This window comes from Phascolarctos cinereus, unplaced genomic scaffold, assembly GCF_003287225.1.
Source record: "Phascolarctos cinereus isolate Bilbo 61053 unplaced genomic scaffold, phaCin_HiC Scaffold_3;HRSCAF=262, whole genome shotgun sequence".
Classification (NCBI taxonomy): domain Eukaryota; kingdom Metazoa; phylum Chordata; class Mammalia; order Diprotodontia; family Phascolarctidae; genus Phascolarctos; species Phascolarctos cinereus.
Window position 1 is genome coordinate 251,353,005 of NW_027555736.1, and position 19,137 is coordinate 251,372,141.

Sequence of the window (19,137 nt, forward strand, 5' to 3'; positions counted from 1 at the left end):
GTAGCCGGTGGGCATCTGGAGGTAGGAGACAATGGAGGGCTGGGCTAGGTTAGAGGTACAGAATTGGGAGATTGGGCATAGCCACAATGAAAGGTCAGTTGGGATGGCAAATGCCAGAGACTTGACCATGTGGGAAAATTCAAGGAATTTGGGGGGGCCGGTTTCTAGGGCCCATACCCTATCAAAGTGACTTGTCCAGTGTCACAGTATCTGTGGCTAGATTTGAACTCAGGAAAATGGGTCTTCCTGACTCCAGGCCAACCTTGTCTCTGACTGAAAGAAGGCTTGAGTCAAATTCATTTGAGGCAGGACCTGCGTCTTCTGCCCTTGAATTTTGGGGTTCGCAGCACCCCTAGACCACAACAGGTAGAAATCACAAAGATACACATTTAGGCTTGGAAAAACTTCCAAGAATTAGAGTCTAGGGGCAGCTAGGTGACTCAGTGGATAGAGCCTTAGAGTCAGGAGGACCTGAGTTCAAATTTGACCTCAGACACTTGACACTTACTAGCTGTGTGACCCTGGGCAAGTCACTTAACCCACATTGCCTCATCAAAAAAAAAAAAAAAAGAGGAGAATGGTCTGGGCTCAGGGGACCTCATTGGAGGTCCTCCAGCAGAGGTTGTTATGGTGTTATAATAAGAATTCCTCTGGTTTATGTGTTGGGCTAGATGGCCCCTGGGGTCCTTTCCAACTCTACAGTTTCTTTGTTTGTTTTTTTTTAACAGAGGAGTTCGCATTTGAATTAGACTTTAGAAGTTGGGTAGCAGTCCAGTAGGCCAAGCGAGGAAGAAAGGATAGGGAGCAGTGTGAACAGTGGCCTGGAGTTAGGAAGACCTGGGTTGAAACTTTACCTCTGACACTTACCACATGCATGACCCGGGCAAGTCACTTAACCTGTCTCAGTTCCTCAAATGTAAAATCAGTATAACTATGAACCCTGAACCCAATTTGAAACAGTCTGCTCTAAGAAAGAGACAAATGAAATTGGGGTACATGTGTCCACGGTTTAATTTCTCAAAGTGCCTTGATATGCATTGCATGGGAGTTCAGTCCAAAACTGGGCCCCCCTAAGGCGGCCAGTTCAGAACTGGCTCAGTTTGGGGTTTTGGGGAACAGCCTTATAAGCCCTTTGAAAAATAGGTGTTCCCAATGGGTGCCAATTAACCGTGATTGGTCGACGTACTAGGAGGTGGGTGGGTTCCTTAGATCACTCACTCTACAGGAGCCAGTATCACCTGCCATCAAGGAAATACCACCCCCAGTCTCGGGAATCTGTCTCCACCCAAACCTGAGTAGGATAAAATCAGTTTAGGCCTGGGCTGGAGTTTGACCAAGATAAGAAGATTCAATGCAATCTCATTATCAGAGATGTGCGTCCTTCTGAAGAACTTGGGTCTAAAGGCTGGGGTTGGGGGCAGCAGGGAGCTCAGAGTCTCCAGAACACAGATTACCAAGAGAAATAATTGTTAACATCCCCCCATCTGATTCTAATGAGAAGCATAGCTTTCTCAATAAATCACTGACTGATATGGTCAACATCTCATCAAGCATTTTTGGAGACTTATAACAATATGGGAGGGGGAGGGAGAAATTGATTGACGCATTGATAAATCAAAGGAGGCAGTCCCCTTAGTAAGTACAGATACAGAGACCCAAAAGTAACGATACATTATCCATTTAAAGCTTCAGAAGTCTCCTCTCATAAAGCTGTCTGGTGTTCTGGACATCATCTGGTGAGGTTTTCTAGTCTGAATGCTGTTCAAGCAATGTCCAGCAGACTGAGCCACTTTCTTGTGTCCACTCTCCTACAAGGCTGATCTTGACACAATTTTAAATTACCTTGCCAATAACCAGGTCAAATAATAAAAGTTGACAACCCTTATGTCTCTATTATTATAAGACCAAAATTGGAACCTTGGCCGATTGTCATGTTTAAGGAACTCAAATCAGAAAAGAAGTAAAAGAAAAATTAGAACCCAGTTTTTATACTCTGCATTAATCTCAGTTTTTATATTTTTCATTAATTCATTATTCCCCCAACAGGAGGATAAGATTCCTCTAAGGAATTAATAACAGACTCTAATACATACATAAATACATTGAGTAATCAATTAAAAAACAGTACATATCAAGTAATAAAACAATTCCAACTTCTGGTCATGTTCAAATAAATAACCCTTAATTAAAATGGATGCTTCTTTAAGGCATTTATAAGATAGACCACAAGCCATTCTTCTTCTAAAATGAATTAATTGTAACAGAACTGAGACAGGCTGATTTCCCAAGTCCTTGACCTAATTATCCCCCTACCATTATGAGGAATTAAAGGACCCTAACTTATACACAAATATACCAGTAACAGATGTCAAGGCTAAATACTTAATTCTAAAATTCTAGCTCAATTTTATACTTGCATCTTACTATAATAACCTCAGATGTTCCAGCATCAATCTTTTATTTAACAGATTTGACATTGTGCTTCCAAAACTTTTTGATTATAGAAATTTGCCATAAAAGAATAGGGACATAACTAATGTAAAGGAACAATGCTTCCCTAACTTCATGTCAGTTCCAGGCAGAAGTTAAGTAATGGCCAACTGCATTGAGGTAGGCTTAAAGGCTGCCAGGTGTCATAGTGGGGAAATTGAGTCAGGGGAATCATACCTCAGCTCATGCAGAATAGTCGTTCTCTCAACCTTCCGATGAGAACACCCTCTGTAGCTCATAAATTCAGCTCATAGACTTTCATACCTGGAGTTAGACTCAGAATTGACTGCCCATTAACAGTCCCATAAGATCTTGGATGGGAAATTCCCATCATCAGGGTTTCAGGTGTGACTATAATCTTAGGAAACATCTCTAAAGTGAGCCCCAAGTAGTTTGCATGTATTCCTACATACGTTCTAGTTCCTGACTAAATAACATCATAAGTAAAATAAAATTTCCATTAAGATCATAAGTTGCTGCTCTAATAGATCTGCATCTCTGTTTCTCAGGCTTATTTATCCCTCTCAACCATACTTAATCTGAAAGAATGAGACACTTCAGGTATTGAATCTTATACATGTGAGAAGTTCAAACACTAATTCTAACCCTTACTAGGCCATGGAATGAATTCAGACCAAAACAGCAAGATCTTCCCCACTTACAGCTCATTACAGTAACTGCTTTAGTATTAATACCTCTGATGTTGCACCCATTGAGCTGCTGACTCTACGCTGTTTCTCAGAAAGCACCCATTAAAGCCAGTCCAAGGAAACAACAAACCTAGGAAATTCAAACCTAGGAAAACAAACTCGAAATTCACAGTAGGTTTGGACATAATTGTCATCAATATCAAATTATTGCTAGCAACAAAATTAGCTTATGAATGGAAATTTAGTAGGCCTTCTAAAATCACACAAAAGATTTTACAAAACATTTCTTCATGAAGGTATTTCCTCTTCTTAAAACAGCTTACAATTTATCCTGTTACTATAACAAACTAAATTAATTACAAGGAGATTTTACAAGGTCTTTTCTTGTACAATTACCAAGTTTCCTTTCACAAAAATACTTTTACAAATACTTGACTTAAATGATAACTCCGAATAACTTAGTTAACAATCTTAATTTTCATAAGGGAAAACCAAATAATTTTAGGTAAAACTTCCTTTTAAATATAGACAAACCTTGGAAGTTTATGACTTCTTAAATTACAATACTTCAAAATGTTACAACACAGGATCAGATAGAATGACCTCAGGTTCCTAAGCCATTCATTTTTTTCCCCCTCTGACAGTACTACTTTTAATCTAACAACATCCAGATTATAAGAAAAATGTCTTTTCTAATATAGGTGATACAATTGTTTACCAAACTGCACTAGTTAGAAATGTAACAATACCTTACACATCATAATGTATTTAAAACTTGAAACAACCCATTATCAATTTAGGTAAATGCATTTCTAAATCACCAGGCACAGAAAATCATTTATCTCATCATTAATAGGTAGATACTACCACCTGAAACCACCTTATATATTTTCATAATAGCTAAGATTTCAAATGAAAAATCTGTTCTCATAGTAAAATCAGTATTATTATTATTACTTATTCATAACCAAATATACTTCATAAATGTTAACAGTTTCAAAAAAAGATTTTATCATATCCTTTTTAAAAGGCCCAATTGATACGCAACTAAAATCCATATTAAAAATTGCTTTTAACACCATTTCTACCTCACAATGGTCTCTCAAGTTTTTACAGTCTAAGAGAATTTTAGAAATACAATGCAATTTAGAAACACAAACAATAAACTTCAGATGGCATCAGCTGCATTCTCAAATTATCACATGTAGAAATTATTGATCTTACTACTTTCGGTACTTTAAGAATTACATTAGAGAGATAATAATAGTGCCATGTCTAGCATATGCCAGTCATTTTACAATCATGTGATCCTCACAACATCCCCGGGAAGTGGGTTCCACTACTATCCCTTTACAGAACAGTAAACTGAGGTAAATAGACAAATCAAATCAAATCTGGATTTATAATCACTAATGATAAACATTTTAAATATTTTTAAAATCCAATACTCTTGGCCATTTAAAAGGAAATATCCACAAATTCATATAGTCCCTTAAAAAGACACATGGCTGTATATTCCCGGCTCAGAATAACCCCTTTTTTCCCTCTCTACTTCCTTAAGACAGCTGAAAAGTCTCCTTTTTGAGGCTTACCAGATAAAAACTGTTTCAGCCTGATGCATGTAAGTTTTACAAACAGCTTAAAATCACCCATAATCATTCAGATTAACTAAGAGTTTGCTCAGGGAGCCTGAGAAATTTGAATCAATGCTGACAGGGTGTGGTCAGTTTCCCCCAGCAGAAAACCTCCAGAGTTCCAATAATTAATTCAACAGTACAGGGAAACATTTTAAGATTTTATATTATCAGTCACAAATCACAATAACCAATATCTTTACCATAGCCAAAATTTATGTAAGATTTTAATTAGGCTTTCCTACAGGTTTATTCTGAAAGGTAGATGGTCTTCTAACCCTCTATAACTTTATTGGTTTTCAAATCAAGCTACAAAATTTTCATTTTCAATCTTTGTACTTTAAATAAAATCAAACTTCCTCACACCTTCTCAACATGCTTAAACCATCTGAGGTTCGCACAAAGGCACCCAGAATAACCATCAAGGATTTGGCTTGGAGCACATGGGCTTGCTGCTGACTACCCACCCCCATCTATTCCCAACCATTTTTTTCCTCTACCCATCATATTTTCTTTTTTTTGTTTGTTGTTTTTTTTTTTGGGGGGGGTGTTAGTGAGGCAATCGGGGTTAAGTAACTTGCCCAGGGTCACACAGCTAGTACATGTCAAGTGTTTGGTCTAAGGTCGGATTTGAACTCAGATCCTCCTGACTTCAGGGCCGGTGATCTATCCACTGTGCCACCTAGCTGCCCCTACCCATCATATTTTCGCTCAAACCTTTATTCCTCTTTCCTAATCTTTCAAACCCACTACTCAGACTACCTTCACTTTCCCTTACATTCCAAATTTAAAAAAAAATTATACTCAGGTCCTGCTTCTCTTTACCTGTTAGAACCTGGAGGGAGTTAACCCCTAATGATTTACAAGTCAAGAGAGCTTAATTTCTCCCATACCCTTCACAAATAGCTTTTATAATGTTATGCTTAAAGGCAGAAAAACCCTTATTTTCGTAGTTTTAAACACATTGCCATGATATCAGATATATTGGTAGGAGGAGGGCAAAGACAGTTCTCTAGATTTAATTTAAACATGAAGTACACATTCTAGCTTTGGGATCTGATTAAACCTGAATTAAAACCTTTCGCTTTTCTCTTTCTCAGCCCTTGCTATCTTGGCTGTATGCTCTAGCTGCATTTTAAATCTTTCACCACAAACATGGAACATTTTACAAACACACACACACACACACACACACACACACAGAAACAGCTTGACAAGACAAAGTGCACATGAATATAATTTTCTTGTTGGCTTTTTAGGCTTGGTTTGATTTTAAGATATTAGACTGGTCAAAATTCAGAGATATCACATGCCAGTTTACTCTGACTGATGTCTAGCCAATTACAAAGGATATCCCAGAGGTTTTTTTTTAGGTTCCTGACCCCAGAGCTACTTGAAAGGACTTCAACTTAAAAGCCAATAGATAAGGAGCAGGGATTTGGGGGATAAGACTTACTCACCCTTCAGGGCTTGATTGCAGGAGAAAACTTCTGTGGGTGCCCAGAACCCAACACAGTTGGGGTGAAAAGTATGTATCCCAACAATCCAAGTCCAAATCCGAGTCCCAGCACCACTATTGTGAACCCCAAGTTCCATGAACTCCAATTTGAAACAGAGTGTGCTCTAAGAAAGAGACAAATGAAATGGGGGTACATGTGTCCACGGATCTAATTAGATCCTAATTTCTAATTAGACTAATTAGATCAAGGATCTAAGAAACCCACCCACCTCCTAGTATATTGACCAATCACGGTTGATTGGCATCCTTTGGGAATACCTAATCTTTGAAGGGCATGTAAGGCTGTGCCCCAAAATCCCAAACTGAGCCAATTCTGCACTAGTCCCCTTAGGGGGCCCAATTTTGGACTGAATTCCCATACGATGCACGTCAAGCCACTTTGAGAAATTAAGCCATGTAAAAGATTTCCATATTAGTCTTTTTGTGCATGAAGACTCAAACAAAACAAAAGAAGACAAAACAAAAAGAATGAAAGAAAAAAGTGAAAAATAGTTTGCTTAAGTCTATATTCAGATATCAATTCTTTCTCTTACTAAGGTGGATAGCATGTTTTAGTTATGAGTCCTCTGGATCTTTGGATTTGGAGTCTTGCATCGTTTTATTGCTGAGAATAGCTAAGTCATTCACAGGTTTTCATCACATAATACTGCTGTTGCTATGTACAATATTCTCCTGGTTCTGCTCACGTCACTTTGCATCAGTTCATAGAAGTCCAGGTTTTTCTGAAATTTGCCTGCTCATTATTTCTTATAGCACAATAATATTCCATCACAATCATATGTTACGACTTGATGAACTTCACTCTTATCTGAAATGGACAAAGGAAGGTTGAATTCTCCCCTCTCCCCAACCCTATATACATATAGAAGCAACAATTTGGCACAGAAATGCATCAAACTCAGTAGAGAAACAAGTGGGAATGGGGAATATAATATCAGGGAATGAATAGTCACAAATTAAATAGACTTTCTGATTTTAAAAGAAGAATTAGGGGCAGCTAGGTGGTGCAATGGATAGAGCACTGGCCTTGGAGTCAGGAGGACCTGAGTTCAAATCCAGCCTCAGACACTTGACGCTTACTAGCTGTGTGACCTTGGGCAAGTCATTTAATACCAATTGCCTCATTAAAAGGTAGTGCAATAGAGAGAACACTGGACCTGGAGTCAATCCATCAAGAAACATTTATTAAGCACCTATTATGAGCCCAGCACTGTGCAAAGAACTGGGAATAAAAAAAGAGGCAAAAGTCAATCCCTGTCCTCAAAGAGGTTACAATTAATGGGGGAGACAACATGTAAAACAAATACATACAAAACAAACTATAAACAAGATAAAAAGGAAATAATTAACAGAGGGCTGGAACTGGAATTAAGAGGGTTTGAGGAAGGCTTCCTGTAGAAGGTGGGCTTTTATTTGGGACTTAAAGAAAGTTTAGGAGGTCAGTAAGAGCACAGAAGGGAGCACATTCCAGGCATGGGGGAGAGCCAAAGAGAATGCCCAGAGCTGAAAGATGGTGTGTCTCGTTCATGGAGCAACCAGGAAGGCAATGTCGCTGGGTGAAAGAGCAGAGAGTATGTGTCAGGTGGTAAGATATAAGAAAACTGGAAAGGTGGGGGGATAGTTAATGAATGGCTTTGAGTGCCAAACAGAGCATTTTGTATTTGTTCCTACAGGCAATAGGAAGCCACTGGAGTTTACTGAATAGGAGAAAGACACAATTAGACCCTTGGTTTAGGAAAATCACTTTAGTGGCTGAATAGAAGATGGATTGGAGTGGGGAGAGGCTTGAGGCAGGCTGACCCACCAGCAGGCTGTTGCGATAATCCAGGCATGAGGTAATGAGGGCCTGCACTAGAGTGACAGCAGAGTCAGAGGAGAGCAGGCGGCCTATTAGAGAGATGTTGCAAAAGTGAAATTGACAGGCCTTGGCTACAGCTTGGATGTCCGGGCTGAGAGATAGTGAGGAATCCAGGATGACCCCAGGTTGTGAACCTGAGTGACCAGGAGGACGGTGTTGCCCTCTGTAGTAATAGGGAAGAGAGTTTAAGGGGGAAGATAATGGGTTCGGTTTTGGATATATTGAATTTAAGATACTGAAGACCTAAGTTCAAATCAGGCCTCAGATACTTACCAGCTGTGTGTCCCTGGGCAAGTCACTTAACTCCATCTGCCTCAGTTTCCTCAACTACAAAATGGAGATAATAATAGCACCTACCTCCCAGGGTTGTTGTGTGTTTACATATGTCAAATGATATCCCTAATAAGTGCATGTTTCTTTCCTTTATAAAAAGTGTAGGGGCAGCTAGGTGGCGCAGTGGATAGAGCACCGGCCCTGAAGTCAGGAGGACCTGAGTTCAAATCCAGCCTCAGACCAAACACTTGACACTTGTTAGCTGTGTGACCCTGGGCAAGTCACTTAACCCCAATTGCCTAAAAAAAAAAGTATGCATGTGTGTGTGTGTGTGTGTGTGTGTGTGTGTGTGTGTGTGTGTGTGTGTGTGTGGTGGGGGAACTAGAGTCTAGAGGAGGTTACCTTAGATTGTCTGGTAGACAATCGGGGAATGGCTGAATAAATTGTGGTACATGAATGTGACAGAATATCGTTACACCATAAAAAAGGATGAAAGACATGCTTTCAAAGAATCCTGGGTAGTATGACCTAATGCAGAGTAAAGTGAGCAGAACCAGGAGAATAATTTATACAAAGACAATAACATCGTAAGGAAAGATAACTTCCACTTACTAGCTGTGTGACCCTAGGCAAGTCACTTAACTCCAGTTGCCTTACCAAAAAGAAAAAAGAAAAAAAATAACTTCAAAAGATTTAAGAACTCTGATCAATGCAATGACCTTATCTCCAGAGGACATATTCTGAAGCATGTTACCTACCTCCTGACAGAAAGGTGATGGATACAAGGTGCAAAGACATATATTTTTGGACACAGCTACTATGTGGTTTCATTTTACTTGACCTTGCTTATTTGTTATAAGGTTTCCTCCATCTCTCTTTCTCTGAGTTAACTGGGAGACAATGGTGTGAGAGATGATCTCTCAGAAGTGAAGCCTCCTCAAAGGGTCATTTGTCCTTGCTAATGGTTCTGTATTGTTGCTTTTGAGTGGTACGTGTGTACCAACACTAAGTGGAGACCCCTCAGAATGCCAGACCCCCTCCCCTAGCCTTCTTCCTCCCCTACTCTTAGATAGTGTTAGCAGAAATTCCTGAGCCATACGAGCATCCTGTCTATCTCATCCTCTAGCTAGTTATATGACCTTGGGTAAAAGGCTGCTGAAATAGTGAGGCCCTGAAAAGCGGAACATGCTAACATAATTTCTATACCTCTTTGTTCTCTCTGTTACTGGGGTAGGTGTTTTTTTTTAACCCATTAAACATATTTTCACATTAGTGAAGTTGTATGTAAAAATTAAAACCAACAGAAGGAACCATCAGAAAGATGAAACAAAACTCAACAGAAGGTAAAAATAAGTGATAGCGATTCAACTTCCATAGTTCTTTCTTTGGATGTGGACAGCATTTTCCATCCCAAGGCCTCTGGAGATGTCTTAGATCCTCGTAATGCTGAGAAGGGTTCAGTTTAACAATATTAGTCATTGCATAATGTGGCTGTTATTGTGTACAAAGTCCTCTTGGTTCTGCTCACTTCACTCAGCATCAGATCATATAGTCTTTCCAGGTTTTTCTGAAGTCAGCCTGTTCATCATTTCTTATAGCACAATAGTATTCCATTACATTCATACACCACAACTTGCTCAGCCATTCCCCAGTTGATGGGCATCCTCTCAATTTCCAATTCTTGGCCACCACAAAAAGAGCTGCTATGAATATTTTTGTAGACATGGGTCCTTTTCCCATTTGTTTGATCTCTTTGGGATATAGCCCTAGCAGTGCTATTGCTGGATCAAAGGGTATGCACATTTTTGTAGCCCTTGGGGCATAGATCCAAATTGTTCTCCAAAATGGTTGGATCATTTCACAACTCCACCAACAATTTTCCCACATCCTCTCCAACATTTATCATTTTCCTGTTTTGTCATGTTGGCCAATCTGATAGGTGTGATGTGGTACCTCAGAGTTGTTTTGATTTGCATTTCTCTAATCAATAACGATTTAGAGCATTTTTTCATATGACTATAGATGGCTTTAATGTTACTGGGGCAGTTTTTACATGAATAGATTGTGCACCTGAGGCTCAGCCAATGAGCTTACGGGAAGGGGGTTAGGATGGGCTGCTGTGTTAGGGTCTATATAATGTTGCCTAAACAAAGAGCACTGGAACTCTTGGGGCAGCTGAGGCAGCATGGGGGTGCACTTTCTCGCGAAAGTCAATGAAGAGATCTCTCCTTTTTGCAAACTTTTCTCAAGACTGTTTTTTTTAACTGAGTAAAACAATGTAAACAATGTGAGATCTCTCAGATGGACTGAGTGTAGCAATGTCTTAGACTGTTGCAAACTTGAGGTTGGTTACACTAACCTGAATAGGCCTAAGTTTCAGGTTCCTAGAAAACACATGATTTGTACTGTTACATCAGCATTAGGTAATGGCTAATTACTAAAAAGGATAAAATAGCTAGGATTGGTAGTATTATAATGAGATTCCTTGTTTCTGGGGTAGATTTTCTCATTTTAGATTGTAAGGCTGAAATTCCTGTCTAATGGGAATTCAAAGCCAGTGGTGGGTGGGTATCTCTGTGCTAGGGCTATATAACCTTTGTCCTGGCCTTTGTGTCTTGCCTCGCTTGGCTCGGACTGCCGGATGAAGCAGAGGCCAGCAAGAACGTAATAAATCTTTCACTTTATACCTAGAAAATATCTGACTGTTATTTTTGGGCAGCTGTAGCACACAGTTGGGAGGGGAAGGGATAGCAAAATGATGAAAAAAAGAGAGTCACTGACATTTTTTAATGCACAGAAGATAACAAATTCAGAAGAAAACAGACAAGGACAGGTTTTTTTAAATTTAGAATAATTTTTTAAACATAAAGAGGAAATGGAATTAAGATAGTAAAAATATCAAGGCTGTTATAACGTCTTGCAGTTTTTATGTTAGCATTCTCAAATAGCAAGATCTATATTTTACATCTTAAAATATTTTGCCTTGTAAGAGTTCTTGTGATCTCACAAGAATGTGCTTGTCATATTTGCTTCAATTGATAAAATTGATCCAAAGTGGAGTTGGTCTTGTTCTGGTCACCAACATAAAAACCATTTTTTTCAATATACTCAACATTGGGGGCAGCTAGTTGACGCAGTGGATAGAGCACTGGCCCTGGATTCAGAAGGAATTCAAATACGGCCTCAGACCAAACACTTGACACTAGGCTGTGTGACCCTGGGCAAGTCACTTAACCCCAATTGCCCTAAAAAAAATTAAAACAAAACAAATCAATATACTCAATATTCATCTAATCCGATGTAATTAAATCTAGCTTTCAACTGTAGTGTGCATCACACCTTTGTTTGTTTTGGAGACATCGTGAGCTCATACCCTCAAGAACTTCCAACTCACAAGTTCTCCTCATTAATGATTTACTTTCAGCGCTTTTTCAAAATGCCTTCTGCTATTCCTATCACCTGTTGCTATGTTTATTACCACCCACTGATGAAGTAACAGGATTGTGTAAAGGCTGATAACAATGCCAAAATGACTGTCTCCTTTGGTATTCTTCCCCCTACTGGTGTCCCCTCTTCCTGTCCCTTTCTTTCTTTCTTTTTTTTTTTTACATTTGGCTAGGCAATGGGGTTAAGTGACTTGCCCAGAGTCACACAGCTAATAAATGTTGTGTCTGAGGCCAGATTTTAACTCAGATCCTCCTGAATCCAGGGCCGGTGCTCTATCCACTGCGCCACCTAGCTGCCCCTCTCCATCCCTTTCTTCCCTGTTTCTGATCCAGCATGATATACTTGAGGGACAGAAATTGTTGTTGTCCAGTCATGTCCAACTCTTTGTGACCTCTTTTGGGGTTTTCTTAGCAAAGATGCTAGAATGGTTTGCCATTTCATTCTCCAGATGAGGAAACTGAGGCAAAGAGGGTTAAGTGACTTGACCAAGGTCACACAGCTAGTAAGTGATTTGAACTCAGAGAGTCTTCCTGACTCCAGGCCCAGAACTCTACCCACTGTACTAGCTGCCCCAAGGACAGAAATTACTATAGTTCAGGATGGGAGCAACCTTACCTGGATGCCCTTTGGAAATCTCATGATGGCTACCCTGTTGCCCTTCCTTCTCTCTTATTCCCTTATTGTCTGGTGGTTTCCTCTGTTTCACATGCCACAAAAGGAAGGATTCTTGGGACTACTATCTATCTGTTATACAATCTTATGTTCCTTTTGAAATGTGTTTTATACCCAAGGGTAGCAGTCCATTCTACCACATCCAAAATAGACTTTTTTGATTTCCTTACTGCCCAAAAATATATTCATGTTCTTATCACCGGATACCTCCCTCTGGGAATATTATAGTGCTATAATCAACTTTGCAAATTCTGTCTCCAAAAAGGTCAAAGAAACCTCACCAATACAAGAAGGTTACATTCATAACATCCAACTGGGTGAGGTGTCAGTACAAAAACTGCCTTTTGCCTCAGTTTAGAGGACCATGCTATACCCTGTTGACAGTACCTCCTATCGTGCTAAAAGTAGCAGAAATTGCCTTCTGGATTTAACCTTTCTCCTGGAAACTGACTGCTACATCTCCAGATCTAATTCAGAATTGAAGTCATAAAGATAACTCATCCTTGGGGAGGTGGTAGTCCTATTGATTCTTCCACTTAATTGTAGACATCCTATATGAGAGTTAACTTAGTTCTTTTCAAAAATAGTAATTTTCTAGCCTTGAATAGGTTATAAAGACTTATCTGTTAGCACTGAGAAGGAAGAAACTATACGAATGTGCATTAAAAACAAGGCAAACCTTCGTGAATAAATTTGTAACCTGAAACCTGAGTAATTAGGGAATCAATTTACCTGGAGGTGCTGGGTGGGAAGGGGGTTGCTCATGTATGTTGTACACCCCCCTCACACACCACCTCCCCACCCCCGTTCCTTCCTAGGTCTAGTGAGGAGAGACGTGGCAGGGACCTCTTCTGCAGCTTGTTAAGAGGCTGTACAACTCACTTACACAATAAAGAAATTATTTATATGGTAAATTATCTGACTACTGATTACTATGGAATCCACGTCAGACCACTTCCACATCTGCTTGAAGTTGGAAGTAATGAAACATTCTGTGTGGGGTGGAACCTCTTGGGACTGTAACTTTGATTAAGGCCTTTGATTTAATCTGAGTTTGAATACAGATCAAAAGATCCAGGCTGCTGCTGAATGTGTAGTTTACCAGGCAAGGAAAGATGCCAAGAGCTACCCACGGGGACCACTGCCTGATAGTTCGAATATTATAGTTATCCAAATGGATTTAGTTTGCTAGGAAGGTTGAGAGGATATGGCCTTAGGAATCTAATGCCAGGAACCTCTTCACTCAGTTTCCCCCTATCATACTGTTCCTCCTTTTAAGAAAAGTGAGTCTGGAGGGAGACTATTAAGGGTGAGGACTTGAGAGAAACTAAAGAGACTTTTCCTGTCATGGCTAGAGATAATCTTGAGAAGTTAGAAAGAAGATAGCAACGTCTTTTTTTGTGAAAACTATTGTGATGTTTATCTTATGAAAATACTATATTTGTTATCTTGAAGGAACTAAATGGGAACTAAAAGGGCTGTGTTATCAAAAATAAGAAGTTATCTGCATTTGTAGTTGAAGTGACTGGCTGTGATCTTTCTCACAACTAAAATGTAAATAATTCTCCATGTCTCTGTTTTATTGTTGCTTTAATTGTTGATAAATTATATCTTCAGTAACTTTAATATTTAATGATGGGGATGGGATCTGAACCCCTGAAAGGAAAATCCCTGGACTTCACCAGGACAAATCTCTGGCATCCACCTGAGGCCATATCCTATCAACTGGCCTTTCATTGTGGTTATGTCCAATCTCCTAATTCTGTTCTGTTTTCTCCTGATTGTCCCCAGCCACTTCCCACCGTTAATCCTACCTAGACTCCATTTTCCCTTGGCCACTTGGTCCAGGTCCCAGGTGTTCTGTTCACCTCAGCTCACTGGCCACCCCCATCCAGATCCTCCTTAGACCCCTCCTCCAGTCACCCCACACTACTTGGTCACTCCTAGATCCCTCCCACAGTCTTTCTGTATGTAAGATCCATTTTGTCTCCATTAAGGTGCCCAGATTCTTATAATCTAGCCAATAGCTCACTAATGTTCTGATTCCTTAAGAGTCTGGCCAACATGAGAGATGTTCTAATAAACCTTATCTTTGGCTGAAAGAAGACTTGGAGGGGCAGCTAGGTGGTATGGAGGACCTGAGTTCAAATATGGTTTCAGAGCTGTGTGACCATGGGCAAGTCACTTAACCCCAATTGCCTCACCAAAAAAAAAGAAAACAAAAACTTGGGTTGAATTTTTTCAGACAGGACCCGTGTGTTGTGCTTTTGGGGTCCCTACACCCCTACACCTCAACATTTATTTAATCCCAAGATATTAAGGGATATAGAGGTATGAGTAACTAGTATTGGAATAGAAGATTTCCCCAGTTTATTAAATGGTTGGTTTCTCCTTCATGCTCAAAGAGGATCAGAATAACATCACTATGTTGAGGTCTACAAACAGGAGGTAGAGAACATTATGAAAAGCAAAATGGATAATTTTGATTACATTAAATTGAAAAGTTTTTGCACAAACAAAACCAATGCAACTAAGATTAGAAGGAAGGCAGAAAATTGGGAAAGAATTTTTTACAACCGGTCTTTCTGATAAAGGCCTCATTTCTAAAATATATAGAGAATTAAGACAAATTTATAAGAACACAAGCCATTCCCCAATTGATAAATGGTCAAAGGATATGAACAGACAGTTTTCAGATGAAGAAATTAAAGCCATCTATAGTCATATGAAAAAATGCTCTAAATCGTTATTGATTAGAGAAATGCAAATCAAAACAACTCTGAGGTACCACATCACACCTATCAGATTGGCCAACATGACAAAACAGGAAAAGAATAAATGTTGGAGAGGATGTGGGAAAATTGTTGGTGGAGTTGTGAAATGATCCAACCATTTTGGAGAACAATTTGGAACTATGCCCAAAGGGCTACAAAAATGTGCATACCCTTTGATCCAGCAATAGCACTGCTAGGGTTATATCCCAAAGAGAGCAAACAAATGGGAAAAGGACCCACGTCTACAAAAATATTCATAGCAGCTCTTTTTGTGGTGGCAAAGAATTGGAAATTGAGAGGATGCCCATCCATTGGGGAATGGCTGAGCAAGTTGTGGTATATGAATGTAATGGAATACTATTGTGCTATAAGAAATGATGAACAGGCTGACTTCAGAAAAACCTGGAAAGACTTATATGGTCTGATGCTGAGTGAAGTGAGCAGAACCAAGAGGACTTTGTACACAATAACAGACATGTTATGTGATGACTAATATTGTTAAACTGAACCCTTCTCAGCATTACAAGGATCTAAGACATCTCCAGAGGCCTAGGGATGGAAAATGCTGTCCACATCCAAAGAAAGAGCTATGGAAGTCGAATCGCTATCATGTATTTTTACCTTCTGTTGAGTTTTGTTTCATCTTTCTGATGGTTCCTCCTATTGGTTTTAATTTTTACTTACAACTTCACTAATGTGAAAATATGTTTAATGGATATGTAAATGTGAAGCATATGTCAGATTGTGCACCATCTTGGGGAGGGTGGGGGGGAGGAAAAGGGAGAAAAATTTTTCAACTCAAAAGCATATGGAAAAAAAATTTTTTTAAAAACTATGTTGAGGTCTAGATACAGTGTGTCTTACTACAGCTGATTAGACCAATGCAAGCTCAGAAAGCTCTATTATAGTTTGGGCACAAATAATCCATCTGAACATTTGTAGTAGACCAATGGTGAGTAGAATAATCTTTGCAAAAGATTTTGTATAGTTGTGACCACGAGGTAGGATCCCCATCTGCTGTGGTAAGCAGGCCAGAGTTAGGTTTGGTGAAGCAGACAGTTTCTAGAGCACTTTTTCTAGCTTCTTCCTCGTGCCAGGAGGTTTGCAATGTGGTCCTTTAAAAAACCTGCTCAGATACCCAGGAGGCTGCCAAATCCCACTGCTGTTTCAGTCCAGTGAGAAGCCCTATGGCTTGGGCTTCTTGAGTTTGACACATTTCTACACCAAACTGAGAGAGGAGAGAGACAGACAGACAGACAGACAGACAGACAAATAGAAAGAATTCCTAGGGTCATGATAACAATTTTTAAATATTTAAAAGCCTGTCATGTTGAAAAGCAATTCAGTGTAGCTCCAGACCAATAGTTCTGGAGAGGGAGAGAGAGAGACAGAGAGACAGAGAGAGAGAGAGAGTTTTTAAGCAACAACTTTTTTCTTTCCAAAAGTTTCCCACCCATTTACTCTCAAACCCTCTGTTCACACCGTTCATGCAAATAGATTATGCTTTTGTTTCTGTTCATGTTTTTCTCATTCCTACAAGTTTAGACTTCCTTGCTTTTCTTTCTATTTACTTCTCCCTCTGGTGGACTTTAATGAAAGCCCCTTTAAACCGGCACATATCTTATTTCTTTCTAATTCTTATCTGATACTTCTTTTACCCTCCTCTATGTACCTTTATCAGTCTCCTAATTGGTCTCCCTGCCTCCAGCCTCTCCCTCCCTCCAACCTGCCCCCTATAAAACTGCTTTTCAAAGTGATTTTCCTAAAGCATGAGTTTGACCATGTCACTCCCCTATTCAATAAATTCCAGTGGCTGCATATTGATCCTAGGATCAAATCTTAGATCATAGAATCATAAGATCATATATCTATAGCTTACTTTGTCTATATTTGTTTGCATGTTGTCTCCTACATTAGATTGCAGGCTCCTTGAGGGCAAGGGCTGTCTCTTTCTCTCTCTTTCTCAGTAAATAGTATTTTATTTTTTCCAAATACATGTAAAGATAGTTTTCAATATTCATTTTTTATAAGATTTTGAGTTGCCACTGCTCTCACCAATACAATCTAATATAGGTTATACATGTGCAATCATGTTAAACACATTTCCACATTAGTTGCATTGTGAAAGAAGAAACAGAAGAAAAGGGAAAAACCATGAAAAAAAATAAAATCTGCAGTCAGACTCCATAGTTTTCTCTCTGGATGTGGATAGCATTTTCCATCACGAGTCTTTTGTAATTGTCTTGGATCTTTCTATTGCTGAGAAGACCTAAGTCTGTCATAGTTGATCATCACACAATGTTATTACTGTGTACAATGTTCTCCAGGTCCTGGTCACTTCACTCAGCATCAGTTCATGTAAGTCTTTCCAGGATTTTTTGAAATCATCCTGCTCATCATTTCTTATAGCACAATTCACAACTCACTACATTCATATACCACAACTTGTTCAGCCATTCCCCAACTGATGAGCATCTCCTCAATTTCCAATTCTTTGCTACCACGAAAAGAGCTGCTATAAATATTTTTGTACATGTAGGTCCTTCTTTCCTTTTTTAATGATCTCTTTGATATACAGACCTAGTAGTGGTTTTGCTGGGTCAAAGGGTATGTATAGTTTGGTTGCCCTTTGGCATAGTTCCAAATTGCTCTTCAGAATGGTTGGATTAGTTCACAACTCCACCAACAATGCATTAATGTTCCAATTTTCCCACATCTTCTCCAACATTTATCATTTTCCTTTTCAGTCATATTAGCCAATTTCATAGGTGTAAGATGGTACCTCAGAGTTGTTTTAATTTGCATTTCTCTAAGCAGTAGTGACTTAGAGCATTTTTTTATATGAATATAGATAGCTTTAATTTCTTCATCTGACCATATATCAGTTGGGAAATGATTTGTATTCTTATAAATTTGACTTAGTTCTCCATTTATTTGAGAAATAAGGCCTTGATCAGAAATACTTGCTATAAAATTGTTTGCATGAACTGTCTTTTGCTTTTTTTTAATTATTATTACTAGCACTTAGCACAGTGCCTGGAACATAGCAGATCCTTAATAAATGTTTATTGATTGCAGAAATCATCTAATCCAATTCCTTCATTTTACACAGGAAGAAACTTGGGCCTAGCGAGAATAAGTGATTTTCCTGAAATCACATAGGTAGTAATTGTCAGAGGCGGGATTTGAACACAGGTCCTCTGTCCTGAGAATCATTGCTCTTTCCTCTATACCTTCACCTTGTCCTTTTCAATTTTTTTGTCTAAGTTTTATCATATGCATAATTATTAACACAGTAGTATGATTTGTAAGTAAATATAGGGGGGCAGCTAGGTGACACAATGGATACAGCACTGGCCCTGAAGTCAGGAGGACCTGAGTTCAAATCCGGCCTCAGACCAAACACTAGACACTTAACTAGCTGTGTGACCCTGGGCAAGTCACTTAACCCCAATTACCTAAAACAAAAAAAAAAGAGAGAGAGAGAGTAAGTAAATATAGGCATTTTAGAGGTATATGTTCAAAATGCTTTGCTGGTAAGGATAGGAAATCAAAAAAGTTTAGAGAACACTGCCCTAGTAGTCAGGCTCTGGATTTCTGTTTTGGATAATAAATCTTTCGAGGTGGTGGATGAGTATGATATTAAACTGCTAAACTTCTCCCTTGGCACTTGGCTCCCTGACTAGCTGTCAGGGCAGTGTATTCCATTTCTCCAGCAGGCAGCAGCAGCTTCCACAATCTAATGATAGTCATGATTCCTAAAGGGAAATGAACTTTCTCCCTTACAGGAACTGAAGACTCATTCAGCCTGGTCAACAGA